Raw genomic sequence first — 24,901 nt, 5'->3', positions numbered from 1 at the left:
CTCAGAGGCGCCCAAAGGATCCCGAAATTAAAAAATCCCAGTCTTCACCAGGATTCAACCCGGGACAGTTCGGTTTGGAAGTAAAGTGCTTAACCGCTCAGTCAGACCGCCTCCTAAGATTTTCTGGGTGTCACAGTAATTGGGCAGCTAGATATTATGAACATACTAGACATATGTTACCCGCGACCCGCGGGTCTTTATTTGCGCATTACTGTCGATATAGTCACTGAGAGTGTTTTGTAAACAATTAAACGAAATAATAATGTAATAAGTAAAGCGAATGTGTCAATGTAAAAATAGTGTGAATGAAGCTATCAAATCAAAATAGCTAATAGGCTTAAATCCATTTTTTAAAATTAAAACATTTGCTTTTGAATAATCTAGTGGATTGGATTTAGATGTATGTTAAACGTAGCTAATGATCCTTTCACGTTATTTCTCTTTCGCTACGAAAATAAAATTAGTTTTGCGAAAATGGTTTACCCGAAGTCGATACATTCTTATCTATTAAAAACGAAAAGAGCGATAGCTTTGTTAAATGAATGGATTATATAAGTGACCAATTAAACGAAATAATTTTTAGTACGCGATTCATGAATGAATATAGATCTAGGCCTATCTCAACTCGGCTTCGCAGCTTTCGTAAGCGAATGTAGCTTTAGAAAACCAAATTTGAATGTTTATTTGATCAAAATATGAAATGAATGGACTTTAATTAATATATTTATGTGTTAAAGTATAAAACTATCTGTGCGAAGAGAAGTTTTATCATCTTAGAGTTGGATTAGAGTTTTAGTTCTAGGGATGGGATTATAAAGTAAACAATTAAACGAAATAATTTTAGTACGCGATTCATGAATGAATATAGATCTAGGCCTATCTCAACTCGGCTTCGCAGCTTTCGTAAACGAATGTAGCTTTAGAAAACCAAATTTGAATGTTTATTTGATCAAAATATGAAATGAATGGACTTTAATTAATATGATTATTTATGTGTTAAAGTATAAAACTATCTGTGCGAAGAGAAGTTTTATCATCTTAGAGTTGAATTAGAGTTTTAGATCTAGGGATGGGATTATAAAGTAAACAATTAAACGAATTAATTTTTAGTACGCGATTCATTACGGTATTGTCTAATGAAAGAATGTTCGTCAGGAAATCTGTAGTCACAGATATCAGGAACTAATTTATGTAAAAAATGCTTTAGAAACACAAAATTGAAGGTTAATTTTATTATATAATGAAATCAATGGATCTTCTTTTGTATTTTCATTTGTCAAAGTAAAAAACTATCTGCGCAAAGTGTATTTCTTAAAATTAGATCTAGGTCTAAATCCTTTCTATCTTTTCTCATGTCAACATTGTAGACATGGCCTAGATCCATAAAATACTATAGCTTTAATAGAGTCGGACAACTTTATTTTTTTGAGGGTCTTAAGTTTGTTTTAGGGCTACAATACATACACTACGGTCTAAGTTGGTACCCAAGGAACATTCCTGCCTAGTTTTATCAAGATTGGTCAAGCGGTTTTGATGTCTATAAGTAACATACATACATACATACCCCTCACATTCTACTTTATAATATAGATTGGCATGAAGTAAGAAGCTCTCCTTGCATTACACATGTTAGTGAAAGTGATAATTATGTGTCAGAATAAATTTACGATAAGACTTACAGAATATTAGCTTTACAGTCAGCTGGCCTTATAGGATATTCCCTTTACAGTCTGTTGACCTCTCAGAATGTTGGTTCTACAGTCTGTTGGCCTTTCAGAATGTTAGTTCTACAGTCTGTTGACCTTTCAGAATGTTGGTTCTACAGTCTGTTGGCCTTTCAGAATGTTAGTTCTACAGTCTGTTGGCCTTTCAGAATGTTAGTCCTACAGTCTGTTGGCCTTTCTGAATGTTAGTTCTACTGTCTGTTGGCCTTTTAGAATGTTAGTTATACAGTCTGTTAACCTTTCAGAATGTTAGTTCTACAGTCTGTTGGCCCTTCAGAATGTTAGTTCTACAGTCTGTTGGACTTTCAGAATGTTGGTTCTACAGTCTGTTGGCCTTTCAGAATGTTAGTTCTACAGTCTGTTGGCCCTTCAGAATGTTAGCTCTACAGTCTGTTGGCCTTTCAGAATGTTAGTTCTACAGTCTGTTGGCCTTTCAGAATGTTAGTTCTACAGTCTGTTGGCCTTTCAAAATGTTAGTTCTACAGTCTGTTGGCCTTTCAGAATGTTAGTTCTACATTATGTTGGCCTTTTAGAATGTTAGTTCTACAGTCTGTTGGCCTTTCTGAATGTTAGTTCTACAGTCTGTTGGCCTTTCAGAATGTTAGTTCTACAGTCTGTTGAACTTTAAGAATATTAGTTATAGAATATTGGTCTTTTGTTCATACTGGCTTTTTAGCAATTGATTTTTTTCCATATCCGCCTTTTCATTTGTAGGTCTTTTTTCTAGGACTCTTTACCAAAGTCTTATTAAAATATCAAAATATGCTTAAGGGCATTTACCAAACTGTATTCATGTATTTGAGAAGGAGACAAGGGAAATAACATGTTACAAGTATCAAATTAGCCACATGATTTAATGATGAACATTGTCTCCCCTGTCCTCCTGGATGATTTAGTTGGTGTAAGTGTCAAGATGTATTGCAGTCTCATAAACATGAATGTCGATTAAGACAAAAAAAAACTTAATTAAGAGATGTCGTTGTTGGGTGGTCGTGGAATAGCGCCATACATCTCGGCTGTGTGGCATCAAGTGCTTGTCTTGTTAACACAACAAAGGCGGGGTGGATATTTCTCTAAGGGGCGTCAGACGTGGGATGTGGGGGAGGGGCGGGCTGCTGAAGTGGGGGCCTGGGAGAGGATAGAGGATCTTGTAGAATCAGTGATCTCAGGAATTAGAAGTTATAAAATAGTAACACTTTTTTTTAGGCATTAAAAAAGTAGTATGGGCTTCGAATTGTTGCCAAGACGGCACTGGTTTCAAATCCTGCCCCAGTCATCACCTAACGCCTGGCTATTAGAGGGCTAGAATGTAATTTTCTTCATTTTTTTTTTAAAGAACTAACTAATGTTCACATACGCAAGATGTGATGTGTGGCTGAGTTGTATGAACCGCTTGTCTACCTATCAAGAAGGGCTTACGCTCAAAACTTTAAACTTAAAACTTATTATATTTTATTTAAATCTATTAACTGAATATAATAAATGGGAATGGGTATTTACAAAAAAAAAACAGCATAGTTTATGCCCCCCTTTCAAACTCTTCCCTTACCCCTGTGGGTACGCGTACCCCACTTTCGGAAACACAAAATACACGATACCATCTAGTATTCTAAATTAATTCTTGGTAACATACATTCGAGCATTTCCGTCAGCTTCTTATCTTATCTTATCTTATCTTATCTTGCACTTTACAGACATTCCTTACGCGTACATATGCGTTAATCTAGCCGCGCGTGTTAATTATAGACTTAAGTTCGAGTTAGTCTTTGGTTTTCCTGGCCGATTCAAGCAACCCCCTTCTTTGCTGTAAACGGCACTTGAAAAAGAAAAGAATAAATATGAATTTGTCACAGCATATGGAACAAGAAATGTGCTTCAAGGGGTATTGAGGTCAAGCAGCTAAAGAAAAAACAAAACAAAACAAAACTTCTATTAGCCTCCTGCGACGTCAAGCGAAAACAAACTGAATGAAACTGAAAAAAAAAAAGAGAGAAAGAAAATAGAAGCTTTTGGTGGTGTGTGTGTGTGGGTGGGTGATGGGAGAGTACTCTGTATAGTTGATTAAGACTTTTAAGTTCATAAAAGAAAACCAACCAATGGCAGCGTGTCTTTTTGTGTACATGACTAGAACGAAAACATCCTTTTTTTTTGTTTGTTCCTTTCCGGGGTTCTCGCGCGGACTACGCGATCTTCATTATCGCCCAGCAGGGAAGGGGTGGGGGGTGAGGGCACCTATAAAGAGTTGATTTTTAGGGGGGGGGGAGGAATTTGGAATGGAAATAGTAGGTGGGTGGAAGCTGGGGGAGCGGGGTGGGGGAGAGAGGTGAAAGTTACAAACATCTGAGTATGCAGGGACTGCAATGAGCGGGAATGCACTTGGGTTCAAGTCTCAGATGAAGGGCGCAGATACAAAAAAACTTAAAACTGTGAAGTTTTATTCATGTACTGAAGTTTTATATAAGTACTGAAGTTTTATATAAGTACTGAAGTTTTATATAGGTACAGAAGTTTTATATAAGTACAGAAGTTTTATTCAAGTACTAAATTCTTATACTATTGCTGAAGTTTTATACAAGTACTGACGTTTTATTCAGGTACTGAAGTTTTATTGAAGTACTGAAGTTTTATACAATTACTGAAGTTTAATTCAAGCACTGAAGTCTTATACTTATTCTAGTACTGAAGTTTTATATTAGTAATGAACTTTTATTCAAGTACTAAAGTTTTATATTAGTAATGAACTTTTATTCAAGTACTGAAGTTTTATATTAGTAATGAACTTTTATTCAAGTACTGAAGTTTTATATAAGTACTGAAGTTTAATTCAAGTACTAAAGTCTTATACTAGTACTGAAGCTTTATATAAATACTGAAGTTTTATATTATTACTGAAGTTTTATGGAAGTACGGAGTTGTCTTCAAGTACTGAAGTTGAACATTCAATATATACCCATCTTTGTAATTTCTTGTTCAGGCTGAAGCTTTAGTTTCTGTTAGGGTACGATTAGGAATTGGTTATTGGTTTCATTGAATGGTAAAGTTTTGACTTAGCGACAATGACGGGCGACTAGTAAAAACAAGATCTTAAGAAAGAATAGCGAAATGTAAACAGACTACTTTTGACGGCTTAGAGCAGCGGTTCTCAACCTTTTAAGCTCGGAGACCCCTTTTTACAATCCCCCACTCTGCCGCGACTCCCACCCCCCACACACACACATACAGCAATAGAAGAGTAAACAATAACAATCCATATTTTCGATGGTCTTAGGCGACCCCTGGCAAATTGTCAGTCGACCCCCAAGGGGGGTCGCGACCCACAGGTTGAGAACCCCTGGCTTAGTTAGAGAGAGGCAGTTCTTATGGACTTGAGATTTAGCCAGATGACATTCGACGGTTCCATTCGTAATTATAAAACTTCTTTTTTCGACACTTGCTATCAGCGTCGATTAACTTATAGTGTTGGGCTTTCACCTGTGTTGTTGGATCTCGTTACCTCCCTTTGAAGAATTTGCGCGGAAGCGCTTAACATTCCCTTGACCCTTTGTTGGGACCCCCCCACACACACACACAGATTGATAGTACAATCTAAAGGCAGTGATTGAAAACAAAGATAACGTATTATACAGTTTTACAAAGTCCATGCTTTACCTTATAATCAAGAGATTTTGCATCACTTGATGTTTCGTACTAAAGCCACAATAAATATACTTACAAACTGCAATATTAAATGTCTGAATGTAACCATTTGAGACGTTACTCCGCAAAGACTCTCTTCAAAGCTGAAAATAGTCAAATAGTTTTACGCAGAAGATGCTAGGTAAATGGACACGACGTGAGCGGCGGATTTTCTAGATTCTAGCAGGACTTAAAATACTTTCTATTCTAATCGCCATGTACAATGACATTTAGAACTAAAAGATCTCAAAAACAACTGTTCGGATTAGTAGTCTTTACTCGATCGCTCAATTTCGTCATTACAAAAATGTTTTTTTTTCCAAAAGAATTCGGGTAAATATCTTTCCCAAATCAATTCAACCAAGCAAGGCCTGATCATCCTGGTATTATAGCTGGTATTATAGCTGGTATTATAGCTGGTATTATAGCTGGTATTATAGCTGGTATTATAGCTGGTATTATAGCTGGTATTATAGCTGGTATTATAGCTGGTATTATAGCTGGTATTATAGCTTGCAAATATGCTTTCATGTAAGCGTTTGAAATGAGAGCCATTTGTCAACTCTGATACAGTCTTTACATTAGCAAATTTGTTTTTACAAAGCTTATATCAACTCTGCCTGTCTGTTTGTCTGTCTGGTAAAAGGCTTGAACACGTTTGGTTCACATACCAAAAGAATCACTGACTGTTGCATGGTTAACTAGTTCTTGAGAAACGAACTTTAAGCAGACGTCCTTGGAGCCAGTTGTCTGTGAATATTAGTCATGATCTAGCCAGACAGTGGTCTCTAGTCAGTAGCGTAGCATCCATGGTGCTAAGGGATTCTATGAAGCCGGGCCCACAATCAATCAACAGCCTATGGCGTAACAGCCATGCCGTGAGGGTGCTCATTGCGATTCAGTCTGTGACTCAAAACCAGTTGGGGCCCTCATGACCAGTTGGGGCCCTCAAGACCAGTTGGGGCCCTCATGACCAGTTGGGGCCCTCATGACCAGTTGGGGCCCTCATGACCGGTTGGCCCAGTTGAGGCCCTCATGACCAGTTGAGGCCCTCATGAGCACTTGGGGAGACACTAAAGTGAAAACAAAAATTGTACTTTTATGAAAACTGATTTTTAAAAAAAAGTCGTTTGCAGGGGCAGAATGGCTATACGGGCAGTCGGGCAAATGCCCGGTGGGCCGGTACCCCTTGTAGGGCCACGAAAGGGTCGCATTGATGCCACCATGTCACGCATCAGATTGTTAAATGTTTTATTAAACCTTATACATGTCCCCTCAAAGTGTTGTGTTTTAAAAATCTTTCAATGAATCTACAGTGTAATACTAATGTAGTCTAACACATTTTCCGAAATATTGTAATAGCCTTCATACATAGACTGTGCTACTAGTAGGCTTTATCCTTTTAGGGCCTACCCACTTAGCGATTAAAAAGCAACATAATGCCTATATTTCTAATAAAGATTTAGAGTTCACTGTATACATGCATATTAATACATTATCAAACTTGACACAATGACTTTGAGGACAGGCAGTACTAGAAATTGGTGCCCATCATATGACATACACGCCCTGGGCCGGATTGTATATAAATGCCCTGGATTGTATAGAAATGCCCCGAAATATTGTAATAGCCTACCCCCGTAGATAGTGCTACTATTAGGCTTAATCCTTTTAGGGCCTACACATTTAGCGATTAAAAAGCATATCATTATCAGGTAGTACTAGAAATTTGTGCCCATCATATGATATACACGTTACGGGCCGGATTGTATAGAAATGCCCGGGCCGATTTCGACACTCAGTCCGCCCCTGGTCGTTTGATTCTGTTCAGAAGTTTAACAAACACTGACTTCCAAGACTTGTAGAGAGTCATAACTGAATCAAATCTAATGGCGTTATTACTTAAAAAAAATATTAAAAAAATGGTACGATCCTTACATTGAAACTGGAATGTCCTCTGGTAAATGTGCCGATACATTTTTGTCAAACACTAAATTTGTCGTATTGGGGTGAGAGGGGCCCACCGAGATATTCTTGAACTCGGGCTTATGGGTGCTGCTGTGAGGGGGGGGGGCCACCGAGATATTTTTGAACTCGGGCTTATGGATGCTGCTGTGAGGGGGGCCCACCGAGATATTCTTGAACTCGGGCTTATGGATGCTGCTGTGAGGGGTGGCCCACCGAGATATTCTTGAACTCGGGCTTATGGATGCTGCTGTGAGGGGAGGGGCCCACCGAGATATTCTTGAACTGGGGCTTATGGGTGCTGTTGTGACACGGTTACTATGTGTGGTCAACCGTGACACACGGTCAAGTGTTGGATATCGGAGAGTTAGGTGACTTGGGGGAAGTGACGAGTGTGTTAAAAAATATGCAGAAGGAAGTCATCTAGTGGAGTTGGTGATCTGTAGATAATGTTCGCCTTGTTAATTATGTTATATTTGAATGCTTCACAATAAAAGGCAGTTGATACTTAAAAGGATTTGTTCACAGCTGCCTTGTTTCGCCACTGTCTCTAGTATTACACCTTTTAAATACCAACTTCTAAAAAAGTGTATTGAGATAATATGTATAGGCAAGTGATTATTATTACAGCTTTTATATAGCGCTACGTTCATGCTTATAGCAGAGCGCTTTTGGTCCAATCTCATTTGTGGACCAGTTGGGGGGGGGTATCTAGGAGTTGGTTTTCCGTGCTGCCTTTAGGCGCTCAGTAAACACAACTCTGCCCGAGGCGGGTGTCGAACCTCGAGCCCCCTTCTAGGTAGCCAAGCGCACTTGGCCTCTCGAGAGTATAACGTAAGGGTCACTGTATTGGAAAAAGTGAGCAGGGGGGGGGAGGGGTTAACTAAAATGATTCCTTTAAAAGGAGGAACATTACTCGAAGCCTCTGTTCCATTTTTCCGTAACTTTTTTTTTCTTTTAGTGTCACATCAGACTCGTGAATAAAAACTTGAATATAATTTCACCAACGCATTTTTTTTTATAAGCCAATGGGAATGTACAGTTGGCGCAAGGATACATCGTAATCTTGTGTCAGATTTCTGCAGGCTCCATCGCGTACTTCCTTTTCTAGTGGCTCGCAACGTCAATCAAATTGTCTCTCTCGAGTCTTCTGTTTCAAAGATAGAGATCTTCCATTTAAAAAAAAGTGTAATATTAAACTAGATACATGTCGGATGAGATTTAGTTGTAAGTAAAAAAAAAATTGAAGAGTTTTGAGAAAAGGGCAGATAATATCTCACTTTATTTGAATGTATTTAAAGCTTTCTCTTATTTCATTGTTGTCTCCGCTTCCTTGTTCCTCTTGTGCTTGTGCATGTTCAGACAAAAATATGTAGGTCACAGCTGGGGCTGCGCAACCATGGAAAATACTGCAATACTCGCTAATTTTCGGACTCATAGACAAACCTTATTATATTCATATAGGCTACACCATTTTTAAAACAATTATTTAAACTATATGTTTTGAACACAATCATGTTTCTCTACATCGACATAAATAGGGAACATCGAATACGATGTTAAACAATATTATTATTATTAATAGGAAATAATATACTATGGCTTTTCTTATGAATAAATTAAAAAAAAAAGAGTCATAAGGCCCAAAGATTCATATAATGAAAAAGCCAAAAATGAATAGCACAAATAAAAAAAAAGAAAATAAACAAAGATTTAGACTTGATCAAAGAATATGCAATCTCCATAAGAGCATTGAGGGATGCAGAGTATGCAATATTGAGTCACCTCATCCAACATGAAGAAAAATAATTTATAACAGGGCATAGGATTCTTAGTGCAAGTGGCAGTTGCCACCGGTTTGAAAATTCCCTGACATACTCTAAGAAAAGAATTTTAAAAATTTTTAAAAGAATTTTTAAAATGGCCGTGCGCTATGCGTTCAGCACTGTCGTCTTGATAGGCACGGGTTCAAAACCCCTTCCCGCCGCAATCGTCTGGCCTCTTGCAGGTTCAGGTTTTTAGGTTTTATTGCACTTGAGCCCTGGCCTCCTGCAGGCTTAAGTTTTTAGGTTTAAGGCACATGGGCCCTGGCCTATTGGTGGGTTAGGTTTTTTTATTTTATGGCAATTTTATGGTATATGGGCTCTGGTATCTTGCAGGTTTAGGTTTTTAGGCTTTATGGCAACTTATGGTATATGGGCCCTGGCATCTTGCAGGTTTAGGTTTTTAGATTTATGGCACATCGGCCCTGGCCTCTTGCCGGAGGATTGGGATAAAACGAAACAAACTTTATTTCTAATGGAGCAATACAAAAATGTGAAGTTTTCAAGTTGGTGTTTTTTTTATTTACAAAGCGTATTATCAACTCACTCTGTCTGTCTGTCTGTCTGAACGACTGAACGTTATTTCCACCACTTCCGTTGTCGCATCAAGTTGAAACTTGGCACGATTATTCAGTATTCTTATTAAAACATGAATCAATTAAAAAAACAAAACCTTATCAAATCAAATAGTGACAATTAATTATTTTTGTGTCATAGTAAAAAGGGACATAAATCTTACATTACTGAGATATGTTGCTGTAAATGTGGAGTTCTTTCCATGAGATAAGCCCTTTTAAAATTATTTTTTTTTTAAAGTAAACTAATTGTTTCAAGAATCACATTAGTGGCTGAGTCGAACTAGAAGAATACCGAGAGATGGTCAGCATTGGTCAAAGCTTTGAACAGGATTTCGCCTCGCTGGACAAGTCGGATCTCCTCGTTCAAGCCCGTCTTCATTTCACTTTAATTTATTCACCAATTTCGACCAATCAAAACCAGATCTGTTATAGTCTAGCATCTTAGCGTGCCGAAATGAGTCGAACACTCGCTCAAAGGCATTACCGATTGATGCTATACTGAGCCATTACAGAGCAACGGTGGCTTACCAGGGATAAGGACGCCGCCCAAAAGCGTCAAAGAGTAGGGGGCCTGCTATGGAGAGAGAGAAAGAGAGTGAGAGAGAGAGAGAGTGTGTGTGTGAGTGGGTTTCTATGGTGACGTTGAGGAAGTTAGTGACTAGGTGGTGGCTATTCAGTGTGAATGATGCAAGATAAGCGGCGCTGTCGTAAGCTGTCTGGGGTACGCCACAGATGACTCCAGAATGCCAGAGTGAAAAGACGTGTTTTTGTAGTGAGTTAGATTTGGTCCAAAATACCATTTTATATTATTACTAATGTTTACTACATTGATTTCATTTCATCTCAAATTAAATTTGTCTATATTGTATTAAACATTATGTTTTAGTAATTGTTTCCGAAGACGTTATTCAAGATGTTTCAAGTTTTATATGTTAAGATATAATACGCCTACAGCGGTTTAGTTGTCTATTAGCAGTTTGGGGTGCTACAAGTCAAAAACAGTCAACAACTTGCCCCCCACCCCCCTAAAACGAGTATTGAAACGCTGGTGGGCAGTGGTGCTAAAACCTTTTTTAACAACGGGGATCCTTATAAATTTCCGATACACATGTCAAAATCTTCAAATACAATAAAAAATATCCTTTATATAATAATTATAGCGTTTATTAAGCGCTACTTTCATGTTTATAGCCTGCTCAGAGCGCAATGGTCCAATCTCGTTTGTGGACCAGTGGAGGGTATCTGGGAGAAGGCTTTCCGTGCTGCCTTTAGGAGCTCAGTAAACACAAGTCTGCTCGAGTCGGGTGTCGATCCTCGCGCCCCTTTCGTAGATAGCCAAACATACTTAGCCTCTCGACCACGCTTCCCACCATATATACAGTGGGCAGAGGCTTCGACGGGCCGGAAGGCACCGCAGACTGATCTGGCTTTCTAAAATTTGGTCATCCCTGATCAAAGATAATGTAACATCTGTTTGCCAGATCTAATTATAAATTCAAGAGGTAATTATGTTAAAAAAAAGTAACACGTTAGAGCAGTTAGTATGTTTGCCAAGTTTTGCCTAGCTTTGCCTAACGGACGAGCGGGAAACGATGACACTGGGTAGCCAACACGTTCAGAAAGTAATTCTGATGCCCCAAATGTCAAAAGTTAGCAGAAGATAGTTGTGTAGATCAGCGGTTCTCAACCTTTTAAGCTCGGCGACCTCTTTTTACAATTCCTCTCTTTGTCGCGACCCCTCCTCCTTTACACACACACACAGCAATAGAAGAGTAGACAATAACAATCCATATTTTCGATGGTCTTAGGCGACCCCTGGCAAATCGTCAATCGACCCCCAAAGGGGTCGCGACCCACAGGTTTAGAACCCCTGGTGTAGATGATAAAATAACAAAAAAAATCTTAAAGAAATAAAACACCTAAGCGTTAGACAGTGTACGAAAAAAAAATGTACTTTTTAAAATTATATATACTGCCTATAGTCTGTACACCAGAGACATTAACTCTTTATCTCCTAATCAACGATACTATCGTTGATTTTGACTTCATTAAATTAAATTAATGTTTAATTTTTTAAAACCTGACTTTGAATTATATAAAAAGAGCATGAATTTCCCTTTAAATCCATACCAAATACAACATTTTCTGATAACAAACAACAAAGCTATTGAAGCCCAATCATAACAGGGGTAGTGAAATAGTCATGAGCAAATGAAAAATTCCTTCAAAACGTGGACAAATAATTGCGGAGAGAAAGAGTTAAAATACCTAAACTAATTATAGATGCAGGTCTCCAATGGTGAAAATCGCTGTAGGGAGTCAGGGAATTTGTATTTTAATGTTTTGTTCTGTTTGGATTGTGTTTCAATGTGCTACCAAGATGTGTTCACGCACATGTGTTAGAGAAAAAAACAAAAGATATCGTTATCGTCTGCTGCTGTCACATTGAAAATAATCCGACACACACACACACATACGCATGTGCGCGCGCACAGACGCATGCGCACACAGATGCTTAAAGTCTAATAATTGTTTTTTTTCCATCACTAACTCTCCGAGTCCAGGCTCCTGTGTGTAGATATTTGACGTCATCACACCTACTAGTAACTAAGCGACAACTGTTTGGCCATGTGACCCGTGCCTGGCCTCCGCATGTTGTCGCCCCTAGAAATGTTTTTGTTATCGCCTACAATCAACTCAAAACAAGCTTAAGACGTGGTGCATATTTTGCTGCCGTCTGTGTCACAAGATTGTTGAGATATTTTGAATCACAAACTCTTAGTTGAATAGAGTATACGAATTAGATTTTTTTTTTTATAAGGAAACCTCAGAATTTGCGCTATTCAGTTTTAGCTTTATCATCATAGGAATCCTTGGGCCTCTTTTCTTTGCCTCTTTTTTTGGGCTTTATGTGCCTCTTTTATGAACCATCTTGCCTCTTTTGTGTATTAAATCATAAACAATTGAAAAGTGATTAACCTAAAAATATAATAACAGTAATAGAAATATTATTTAATATCAAAGACATACTACCTAACCAATGAACCCCCTAAAGACAGAAAAATGATACAAGTATACTCTACTCCACAACAATCAACACAATATCAGATATCCCTGACCCCCAACACCCTATTTCTGAAAAACTACATGAGCATTGTACAGGTATATGAAAATCAAACCAGATAATTCTCAACCCTAAAGTCCATTATTTTCCTAAATGTTAATTCCAAGTGATTAGGATCAAACACCTTAATATTATGTAGACATTTGAGCCAGCTAGCCCCGGGGTCGGCAACCTGCGGCTCGCGAGCCACATGCGGCTCTTTGGGTGTGAAGCTGCGGCTCTTTAGTTCCATAGTCAAATAATATGAATTTTATCAAAAAAAAAACTTTTTTTTCAAATAGTTCTGACTCGTTTAACGATGATTAGGCACTGATTATGTCTCAAATAGCTCTGGCTCGTTTACCAATGACTACTCACTGACTATGTCTCTCACCCACGTGTAATCGCTTTTCACCACAGCCCCCCAACATGTCGTCAGTCCGTCGGTAGCTATCGAAAAATGCGGTCGTCGGATGTTTCTATGTAGGTTTTAATTCGCTTTAGAAGCGGGGCGAATTGGCGTTTTCACCGGTGATTTGGCTTTGACGTATAGTTTGTTATTTCAAGTAAATAATTTAAAAGTAAATAATCTTCTAAAAGTTAGAAGCAATGTACAAGTACTGCAAATCTGGCAAGCTTTGTAATTCTACTAGAAATTGCTCAAAAAGGCAAACCATTCACAGATGGTGAGTATGTCAAATAATGATTCCTACGAGCATCTGAAGGACCATTTCGTGATTTCAAAAACAAACCAGAAATCTTGGAAAAAATATTTGCCACTATCCGCTAAAACAGCACAAGATAGAATATCTAAAATGTCTTCAAATGATTTAAATGTAACATATTTGAAGGTGGAAGATATTCAACTTTCTTCTGCCTTATCATTTGCTATAGATGAGTCTTGCGACATAAAATACACGGTACAAGTTGCACATTTTGTCAGGTATATGTCTTCCCAAGGTCCAAAAGAAGAACTTCTAGGATTGCTAACGCTCTCTGGACAAACTAGAAGGGAAGATAGAGCGAAAGCCATGCAAAAATACCTTGAAGACATTAAGATCGATTTTAATAAAATCGTTTCAATAGCAACTGATGGAGCCAGATGTATGACTGAAAAATTAAAAAAAGCAACAACGATTTTTCATAGCAAAATAAACCACGAAATTCTTACGTTTCATTGAAAAATACATCGAGAAGGGCTTCGTGTCCAAACATTTCCGGCCGAAACAGTTGAGGTCTTGAATTTGGTCATCAAGATTGTTAGCAGCACTTGTCAAAAGCGCTCTATCATCGTCAGTTTAAAGAATTGTTGAACGAAATGGAGACTCAGTATTCCGACCTCCTTCTTTGCAATAAAGTGCAATGGCTTTCCCAAGGCAAGGTCTTGAAACGTTTTGCTTTGTGCTTAAATGAATTAAATACATTCCTAAATGATAAAGACATTAATCCCCCTGAATTAGAGAACGACAAATGGTTGTACACATTTTACTTTATGGTGTATATAACAGCAAAATTAAATAAGCTGAATCTAAAACTACAAGGAAAGGGATACCCAATCTATGTTTAGGTAGAATAATTCTTTTGTTTTGAAGATAAAAAAATATTCTTTTTGCAGAAATTATTCAGAGCGGTCAATCACTTCATTTTCAATTTGTAAAGCAACATTGCGACTGTTGACATGAGTTACTTCAGCACAGTTATAAAATAAATTAAAGATGAATTTGTCGACAGATTTGAGCAATTCAAAACACACAAAACGATTGTAGCATTTATAAAAAGAAATCTTCTCAACGCTATTAGTAATCCACATCGAGCCATTTTGGAATTGATGCTGGATCTCTGGACATGCAATTGATTGATTTAAAAAGTAAAGATTTGTGGAGTAGAAAATCGACAGAGTTGAAAGAGTTGAAGGTCCAGAGATGAATATAACGCAACAAAAGTAGACAGCTTTAAAAGAAATGCGCGAGACTAGACACTTATATTCGACGCCTGGAATAGTCTTCCAGATTGCTACAGTCAGGTGAAAAGTTGACATTCGGAAGGCCGACTATCGTCGGATCTGCATATTCGTGCGAGCAATCGTTCTCTTGCATGAGTATAATTAACTGTAAAGTAAGAAGCCAACTAACAAATGAAAATTTAGAGTTGTGCGTACCCTCACACAAAAAAGCCCTGTATATATATGGGGCTTTTTTTATGACGGTACGCACCGGCGTACCGGCGACTTTTTCAATATGGGGGAAAAATATTACTTTTCTTGTATTTTTACGTTTATTATTAATTTATAAGTAGTTGAAAGTTAGGCAATCCATAACTAAATAACGGCACCTAATCAGAGTACCGGCACCTGTTTATTTTTTACAAAAAAAAAAAAAAAAGCACTGTTTATATTGGAAGAAAAAATCTGGTGGCTCTTTAAAAACGTTGAAATTTTGTAAATTGTAATTTTTGGCTCTTTTGACTGAAAAGGTTGCCGACCCCTGAGCTAGCCCAAACAAGATTCCTGTATTCAGATTAGATTCTTAACATTTTTTTCTAATATATTTGCAATTTTAGGACCCAACTAATTGATGCAATTCTATTGAAGACAAACATTTAAAATTCTTGTTCTAAAAATGGTGTAGCCTATATGAATATAACTTCTATAATTTTCGTGATAAGCGTTTTTATAGCCTCAAGAAAATGCCTGAACATGCATAAGAACAAAAGGAATAAGGAATGTGAGGTAACAATGAAGTAAGAGAAAGCTTTAAATACATTCAAATAAAGGAAGGTATTATCGCCCTTTTCCCAAAATTCTTTTCTTATATATTTTTTTTATTACAACAATCTAAATCTCAACCGACATGTATCTGGTTTAATATTACCCTTTTTTAATTGGAATTATCTCCCCCCCCCCTCTCTCTCTCTTACGAACACACACACACACACCTCTTAACCCTTCCTAGCATAGTGGTAAGTCGTAGTCAACAGTCTCACGACTAATATTGACAGATACGGATAGGTGGTATCTTAAACCACTAAGGAATACAATTGAATCATAATACATGAATTAGATTGCTCATTTGATTCTATAGTAATATAAAGGCGCACGAGCATGTTATGGCTTTAGAAATACCTAGTTTATAGGAAATTTTTCAGTACAAAGTATACATTACAAATCTTGCTGTAAAAGAATCTTGTCTCTATTAAATAGGCATAAAGCGATTTATAATCGTAAGTGTAATGTTTATGGACAATTTTTTGTGTGTAGATTAAATAGATTTAATGTCAACTACTGATAAGAAAAAAATATCATGACATGTTACATTAAAAATACTAACTCTTTATGATTTGAGATTCATTGTGTTAGACACCTTATTTATATAGGTTAGTTATTTTAGTTATTTAGCGACGCACCATAGTAGACGCATATTGAACGGGACTAGTGACGTTTGGGATATGTTGGGTTAGAGACCGGAAAATCAGTTAGCGTTAGAACATTCCAGGGTAACGACGTGTTTAGTGACAGAGACTTCTACTGTGGCCTTTTATCATAATAAATATATATTAACTTGTTCATCATCGTTGACTACATCTCTTCACCTGTTACAATCGATGTGCCAGTTCTTGTTTGTGTTGTTGGTCAACTACACGTAATACACCCGAACAATTACACCCAAACGATTGCAGAGTAATTGGTTGACTTCAAGACAGCCTGAACTAGCAACATCACAGTGGCGACCCCGAACCTCGAAGCCGGACCCTTGATGAAGCCGAACATCGAACCGGACCTCGAAGCAGAACGTTTACTCAGGTGAGGGTCGTGCACTCGAAGATATAAGATTTCATCGGAGTACGGCTGAACACAGCAGTATCGCAGAGTGACTTTGTTCTAGATCTACATACAGTCGTCGCCTGTTTGATCGCACGTTCAACGAGCCGTTAACTCAGGGTGACCTTCGTCAGGACAGTAATCATCGTAACGTCTGGTCTACTTAACCAGTATATTATCAAAGCCTGATCTTCATATGCTGAATCGACCTACAACCAGAGAAACCGTTCGTTCATAACGGGTGAGAGATCGTTAGTGAACCTGTTGGACATATTTTTTCTTCGTCATAGGAGCCACATTGAGTATCAAGTTTTACCTCGTCAGTTTCGAGAAGGACAGTTTGCCCGCTGTCAGAAGTATTGTGAGTACTACAAGTTTGGTAGCTAACTAAATCGAAATCGCTCTGTCGTCTTACCCTTGGAGAGATTCTTGTGGAGCAGTTTGCTCATTGAACCGGTTGCTTGCCACGTTTATAACGGTCACTGTGTTTAACCTTTGGAAGGTTAGTGAAGTAATCTTTATCAGTACTGAACATTGATATATCTAGTATTCGTCGGTCTAGACCATACCTAGACTTGTTAGCAGTGAAGTTGTGGAAACAGCTACATCCACTTAATTTCGTTGAAAACCGTTAATCGTCTAACGGAACGTCGTCGGAGGTGACCTTGGTTTCACCTAGTCTACATTGGACAGTTTGGTCTATTGAAGCAGAGTACAACAGCAAACTTCGTCGTACTACCGGAATAGCAGCAGAAGCAGTGAACTATTTTAGAGAACCGTTATTCGTCAGCCCAGATCAAGTCATCGTCAAGAAAGTCGTTATTCGTCAGCCCAGATCAAGTCATCGTCAAGAAATTCGTTATTCGTCAGTCGTCCAGATCAAGTTGTCGTCAAGAGACTGTTATTTGTCAGTAATCATCTACACAAGTCAAGTCATCGCTAGAAGAACCGTTAACCTATTCGTCAGTAACTGTGTATACAAAGTCGTCGGAACTACACATACGGTCATCAACAGTCGTCAAAGAAACTGGAACATTTTGCTGTGGCATATCAGGACATCTGTGGCATTACGTGGGATACTGGTAGCACCGGAGAACAGAGTCAGAACTGGAAGAGAGGCAGTGGAATTTGTTGTGATCTAGCATATTCGGGAGTCCGAACAAAGGGATCTTTCTTATCAAAAGCTAAGTGCCATTTTTCTTATTAGTATATGTTTAGATTGCCCTTAGAAATAGATTTTGTCTAAATTTGGTACGTTAGCCTGAGTAAAATCAGGTGGTGCGCCTTAAAACCCGTCGGGGTAGAAGACGTAATTTAGATGAAAAGCTATATTATACGTTTAGGATTGTAATTTGTTTTGTTTGTGTAAACGTCATATCCGTTGTTGCCTGGTTACTTCGTGACGTTATCATTGTGTGCCATATTGTCATATCCCAACCCATAGCGATAGTCTCATTTTAATTATTTCATTTGTTTATATTATTTTAAATTATTTATTTTTATTAATTTAATTAGATCTGTATTTTTTTTCACTTAATGATAGAAAGTGCGGGTAGGATTCTTTCATTGTGAATCAGACTAAAATAATTTTAGTTTGAGCGGTTAAAATCAATTATGATTTTGCCATGAGAATAATGCCGAAACTGGCTATGTAGTCAAACACTATCGTCTGGCTAAATTTAGATCTGCAAATTGTTGTACATCTCTTTGGTACAATTTAATTATCTAGACTCTACTTTGAAATATTATTAAGTTGAAGATGAATGAAGGTAGTACATTCTAGATATATATATCTTGTTGAAGATATATTTGACACTGTATACACATATTTGTTTCGCATGGTGAAATAGAACCATAATCTACTCTAGATCTAGACTCTAGACAGTCTTTGAATTTACTCTAAACACTTCACTGTGACTTCAGTCATACCAGATTTTGAAATTGATCATAGTTATTCATACTAGATCTAAAAGTCATAGTGCTCTTGATAACTATAGATCTAAATGGTAATATTATACATACTATAATATACTAGATTTAAATTTGTGTGTAATACTGGACCTAATATACAGATTTGAATATAACCATAATAACTCAGACTAGATTTATACATTTACTAAATCTATAGATAGAGACATATCATTTAAAATTTGTATAAAAGTGTGGAAAAACTTAAATATAAAATAAGTTTAAAGTATAGCCATAACTAATATAGGCCAAGTAAAAATATATATAAAATATAAAACACAATGGCTACATCATCATATGTGGACCTTAAGGAGGTTAAGGAAACAGCTATGCAGGATGGAAAGGTCATGGAGTTAAAAGGAAAGGACTTAGCAGCTTATGTACAGCAAGTTGTGAAGGAAGAAACGGAACGTCAAAGACAAGAGATAGAAAGACAAGAAGAACGTCAAAGACAAGAGATAGAAAGACAAGAAGAACGTCAAAGACAAGAGATAGAGAGACAAGATAGGATCAGAAAGGAAGAATATGAGAAGCAAAAAGAGGACCGAGAACATGAAGCTAAAATGGAGAAGATGAGATTGGATGCAGCACAAGCCAGAGCCCAAACTGAACAAGGAAATAACACTAATAACTCAAATAATTATACCACTCAAAGAGACAACCCTAATTCACAAACATGGCTAAAGAGAAAAATACAAAGTTTTGATGAACAGAAGGATGACATTGGTGATTTCCTGAAAAGATATGAGGCAAAAATGTCTACATTTAATATGCCTGAAGAAGAATGGTCTGAAATACTGATAGACTTTGTTCATGGTCAAGCTCTAACAATATGCCAAAATCATGACCATCATATTGATGATAGCTATCAAGTTTTAAAAAGAGAATTATTGAATGCATATGGTCATAATGCTACAACTTTTAGAAAGAAATATTTTGACAATATACCATCATTAGGAATAGAACCCCAAACCACCATTAATATGGAAAAGGATTTCTTCAATAAGTGGGTAAAATTAGAAAAAGTGAATAACTCTTATGAAGGATTAAAAAATTTTATTCTAGTGGACAACTTTGTAAATAAATGTGATCCTCAATTACAATCTTTTATTAGAGAAAGAAACCCAAAAACTATAGATGAAATAACAGAGATAATGAGAGTATACAAAAATGCCTATCCAAATAAACCATTTTCTGATAGGGATAAGAGCAAAGTAGATTTAATAGGATACACCAAAGAAAATGTTGATAGAAGTAGAAATAGAAACAGATCAAATAGTGGAAATAGAAAATATAGTGAAATAACCTGTTTTAAATGTCAAGGAAAAGGTCATATAGCAGCTAACTGTAGAAGAGGGAATAGTAGGTCTGGAAGTAGAAATAGATACAATGAACAAAATAACAGTAGATATAGGAGTAGAGATAGGAATGACAGGGGAAATTATAGAAATAGGAGTTACAGTAGGGAATACAAAAATAAAGGTACAGATAGGATATATTTCATGGAAGGAAATAGGAACAATTTTGCAGTGTACCCAGGGTTTGTAGATAGAATTCCGGTGGAATTAATCAGGGATTCAGGTTGTAACACCTTGGCAGTAAAAACTAAATTTGTCAAACCTCATTGGTATAAAGGGTTTACTAGGAAAGTAGAATTAGCAGATGGCACTGTAAGGGAATTTAAAGCTATAAGGGTATACATTGAAACCCCATTTTTCACTGGTTATTGTGATGGCATTGCAATACCAGAAATGAGATATGATATGTTAGTAGGAAACATAAAAGGAGTTAAAGAATGTTCAAGAAAAGAATTAGAAGACTGGCAAAACAAATACAAAAACATAAGACAAAATCATGAAAACATAGAAACACAAAATATAACAAGTATGATAATAACAAGATCAATGGATAAAAAAGATGAGAAACAGGAAAATACAATAAATGTAATAAGTAATGATAAAGAAAAAGAAACCAGTAATGTAATACAAATAGAAAATACAGATGTTAAGGAAAGAGAGATAGAAAATGAAACACAAAATAGTCTTGAAACACAAATATTTCAAAGTGAAAAAGAAACAACACCCACATTTGCATTAGAACAAATGAATGACAATATTATTGGGAAAATTTATTCGAGAATATCAGATAAAAACAATAATAATCCAATGGAGAAATTTTGCATAGAGAATAAAATATTGTTTAGACAAACAAGTAATGATAATAAGAAAATAAAACAACTTGTCTTACCACAGAAATATTGGAAAGATGTTTTAATCATGACACATGATAATAATTTAGCAGCACATAGGGGAGTAAAGAAATGTTATAGGAATTTGTCAAAACAAGTATTTTGGCCCAAAATGAAAGCAACAATCAACAAATACATAAACTCATGTGACATATGTCAAAAGAGATCGAACAAAAGTCTAGTGAATAAAGCACCTATTCAAGAAATGGATGAACCTACAGCACCATTTCAGAAAGTATCTATTGATTTAATAGGTCCTTTAATTCAAACTGAAAATAATAACAAATACATTCTAACAGTAATAGACATGTTTAGTAGATACCCAGAGGCAATCCCATTATCAAATACAAGTGCAGAAAATATCATTAATGCCATAACTCAAAAAGTAATTACAAGACATGGTATACCTAAAATTATATTGAGTGATCAGGGATCTCAGTTTAAGTCAGAACAATTTAAGAAATGGACTAAACAATACAATATACAACACATATACTCTTCGGTTTACCACCCGGAGAGTAACGGTTTATGTGAACGATATGGTGGATCATTAAAAAGATCACTAACAAAGATAATTCAGAATAATCAGAACAAGTGGGATCATTACATTAACTATGTACTATTTGCTCATAGAAACAACATCCATGAAGCAACACAATTTTCACCATATGAAATAATACATGGAAGAAAACCCAGAGATGAATTAGATGTTTTTAAAGAAAATCTAATAGACAATGAGAATAAATTAAATAATGACAGTGAAACAACAATCACAACAGAATTGAAAGAAATATGGACTCAAGCATATAACAACAATAAGAAGTACAAACAAAGTACTCATGAGAATCTAAATAAGAAAAGACAATTGAAAACACTAGAAGTAGGAAACAATGTATTAATATTGATAAATGACCTGAAAAATAAAATTGGTAAACAATGGAAAGGTCCATTTAAGGTGATAAAACAAATTAATGATGTGAATTATCAAATTGAAATAAATGGGAAAATTAAAACATATCACATAAATAATTTGAAACTGTATCATGATAGAGAAGATGAGTTAATACAAAACATTCAGGAGGAAATAGAAAATAAATTTTCAGAAAGAGAAGAATGCTTGATGATAATAACAAATGAAAATCACAATGAAAATGATATTAAGGAAATACCTGTAATAGAAACAAAAGAGAATCAAACTTGGCAAAAGATTAATCTTAATAATCTAACTAAGGAAAAGTCAAAAGACATAACTAAAATAATACAGGAATACAAAGAAATTTTTTCCAGCATACCAGGAAAAACAAATATTATTAAACATGACATTAAAGTAACAGACACAAAACCTATCAAGCTTAAGCCATATAGAATACCGTTACATTTACAAGACAAAGTAAAGAAAGAAATAGACAATTTACTAGAATCAGGTATAATTGAGCCATCAACATCTCCTTATGCTTCACCAATTGTGATAGCCAAAAAGAAGAATGGAGATATAAGGTTATGTATTGATTATAGGAAACTTAACAACATCACAGAATTTGACCCATATCCAATGCCAAATATAGAGGATATTTTACATAAATTAAATGGAGCAAAATTTTTTACTAAATTGGATTTAACTAAAGGTTATTGGCAAATACCTTTAACAGAAAATGCAAAACCTTACACAGCATTTGTAACACCATATGGTATTTTTCAATGGAATTATATGAGTTTTGGATTAGTAAATGCACCTGCCACATTTAATAGAATGATGAACATGATAATTGGAAACAAAGAAAATGTTATTTGCTATTTGGATGACATATGTATTTTTAATAATAGTTGGGAGGAACATTTGGTAGATGTAAAAGAAGTATTCAAAATAATAAAAGAAAGTGGACTTACAATTCAAGCAGAAAAAGTAGAAATAGGATTGGAGGAAATAATTTTCTTAGGACATAAAATAAATAACAACATGATTAGCCCTATTGAAGATAACATAAAGAAAGTACTTAATATTGAAATACCTACAACAAAAAGACAAATTAAAAGCATATTGGGAATAGTAAATTATTACAGAAAGTTTATAAAAAACTTAGCAGAAATAGTGAATCCACTAAATGACTTACTTAAAAAAGGAAAACCTCAAAAAGTAGTTTGTAATGAGGAATGTGTGAAAGCTATTGACAGAATTAAAGATGTTTTTAGTCATGAACTAATATTAAGACTACCTGATAAAGACAAAATATTTTATGTCACAACTGATGCATCTGGTAATGCTATTGGTGGTTGTTTAATGCAGAACTATGATAACTTACATCCTATATTATATGTAAGCAGAAAATTATCAGAGGCAGAGAAAAAATATAGTGTCATTGAAAGAGAAGCCTTAGCTGTAATATGGGTAATTACTAAGCTAGAGAGCTATTTAATAGGAAGGAAATTCATATTATTAACTGATCATAAACCTATTCAGTATATACAGCAAAAGAGCATGAAAAACAGTCGTGTTTATAGATGGTTCTTAGCACTACAGGAATATAAATTTGAAGTGAAAGCTATTAGTGGATCTGTGAATATTGTAGCTGATCTATTGTCTAGAATGACATTGAAGTGAAACAATTTTGTAAATAAACTATGATTATATTGAGTATGTAATATATATTAATATATTGACACCATTTATATGTTATGGAAAAGGGAGATAAGTAAATTTGATGTTAAGCATTTAAAAGTAAGTATGGATATTTTTTTTTATGTGAATCATTTCATATATCATTGACGAAAGTTAGTTCTATGGAAAAGGGTGAGTATAAAAGAAAAATGGACAAAAGCGTATAAAAGGGTGGTAAGAAAAAATGTATTGAATGTGTAAATAAAGTTTATAATTGTTTTTTTGAAATATTGTATTTTATCAGATTACTGCCAGTGAAGAACATTTGAGATGTGTAGGACATGCCCATAAGATGCCACATTTTCCTCCATGATGAACTGTGTAACAATGAAGATGATTTTGGAATGTTATGAACTGTTATGAACATTGACATGTATATGAGGAACTGTCAAGTCAAGATGAAGATGTCAAGAAGAAGATGTCAAGATTTTATGTTTGTGGTCTTCCCCTTAAATTGAAAATGCCCTTGTAAGACTTGACAGTAGTGGAAAAATATTGACATATTTTTTTTTTCAAAGGGGGGAGGAATCTGTTAGACACCTTATTTATATAGGTTAGTTATTTTAGTTATTTAGCGACGCACCATAGTAGACGCATATTGAACGGGACTAGTGACGTTTGGGATATGTTGGGTTAGAGACCGGAAAATCAGTTAGCGTTAGAACATTCCAGGGTAACGACGTGTTTAGTGACAGAGACTTCTACTGTGGCCTTTTATCATAATAAATATATATTAACTTGTTCATCATCGTTGACTACATCTCTTCACCTGTTACAATCGATGTGCCAGTTCTTGTTTGTGTTGTTGGTCAACTACACGTAATACACCCGAACAATTACACCCAAACGATTGCAGAGTAATTGGTTGACTTCAAGACAGCCTGAACTAGCAACATCACAATTGCAATTATACAAAGTGTTCCAAACCTTGGCTGACAATGATGTTAGATTTTGTTCTCTTAGAGCAGCGGTTCTAAACCTTTTAAGCTCTGCGACCCCTTTTTACAATCCCACACTCTGCCGCGACCCCCCTTCCCCCCCCCCCCCCCCGCTCAGCCACACAGCAATAGAAGAATAGACAAAACTTTTTCATTTTTTCTATGGTCTCTGGCGACCCCTGGCAAATCGTCTATCGACCCACAGGTTGAGAACCCCTGTGTTAGAGACACTCTCAGCTATCAGTGGTCGCGTTTTTTTTACAATTTCTCTGTTCACGTTTCTCATTAAGCTCTGTCAGTGTTGCACTTTTGAGTAGACAGATTTTTTTAAGGATAAACTTGTATTGATCCAACATTTTGATCAAGTGTACAGACTCATCACAAAACTGTCTGTCAATCAATAGAA

At 36.0% G+C, this 24,901-nt stretch overlaps 1 protein-coding gene and 1 long non-coding RNA gene across 3 annotated transcripts in view; both read left to right on the top strand.

The window, feature by feature from the left end:
- The window catches only part of LOC106058349 (pituitary homeobox 1-like), a 91,905-nt gene that overhangs the window by 45,464 nt on the left and 21,540 nt on the right, over window positions 1-24,901 (top strand). The window lies entirely within an intron of this gene.
- Window positions 16,217-24,430, top strand: LOC129928085 (uncharacterized). The gene is made up of 2 exons (XR_008779694.1): window positions 16,217-18,454; window positions 23,802-24,430. It is a non-coding gene; the product is annotated as an uncharacterized LOC129928085 (long non-coding RNA).

Source organism: Biomphalaria glabrata, chromosome 9, assembly GCF_947242115.1.
Source record: "Biomphalaria glabrata chromosome 9, xgBioGlab47.1, whole genome shotgun sequence".
Taxonomy (NCBI): Eukaryota; Metazoa; Mollusca; class Gastropoda; family Planorbidae; genus Biomphalaria; species Biomphalaria glabrata.
This window is presented reverse-complemented; position numbering and strand designations above follow the sequence as displayed.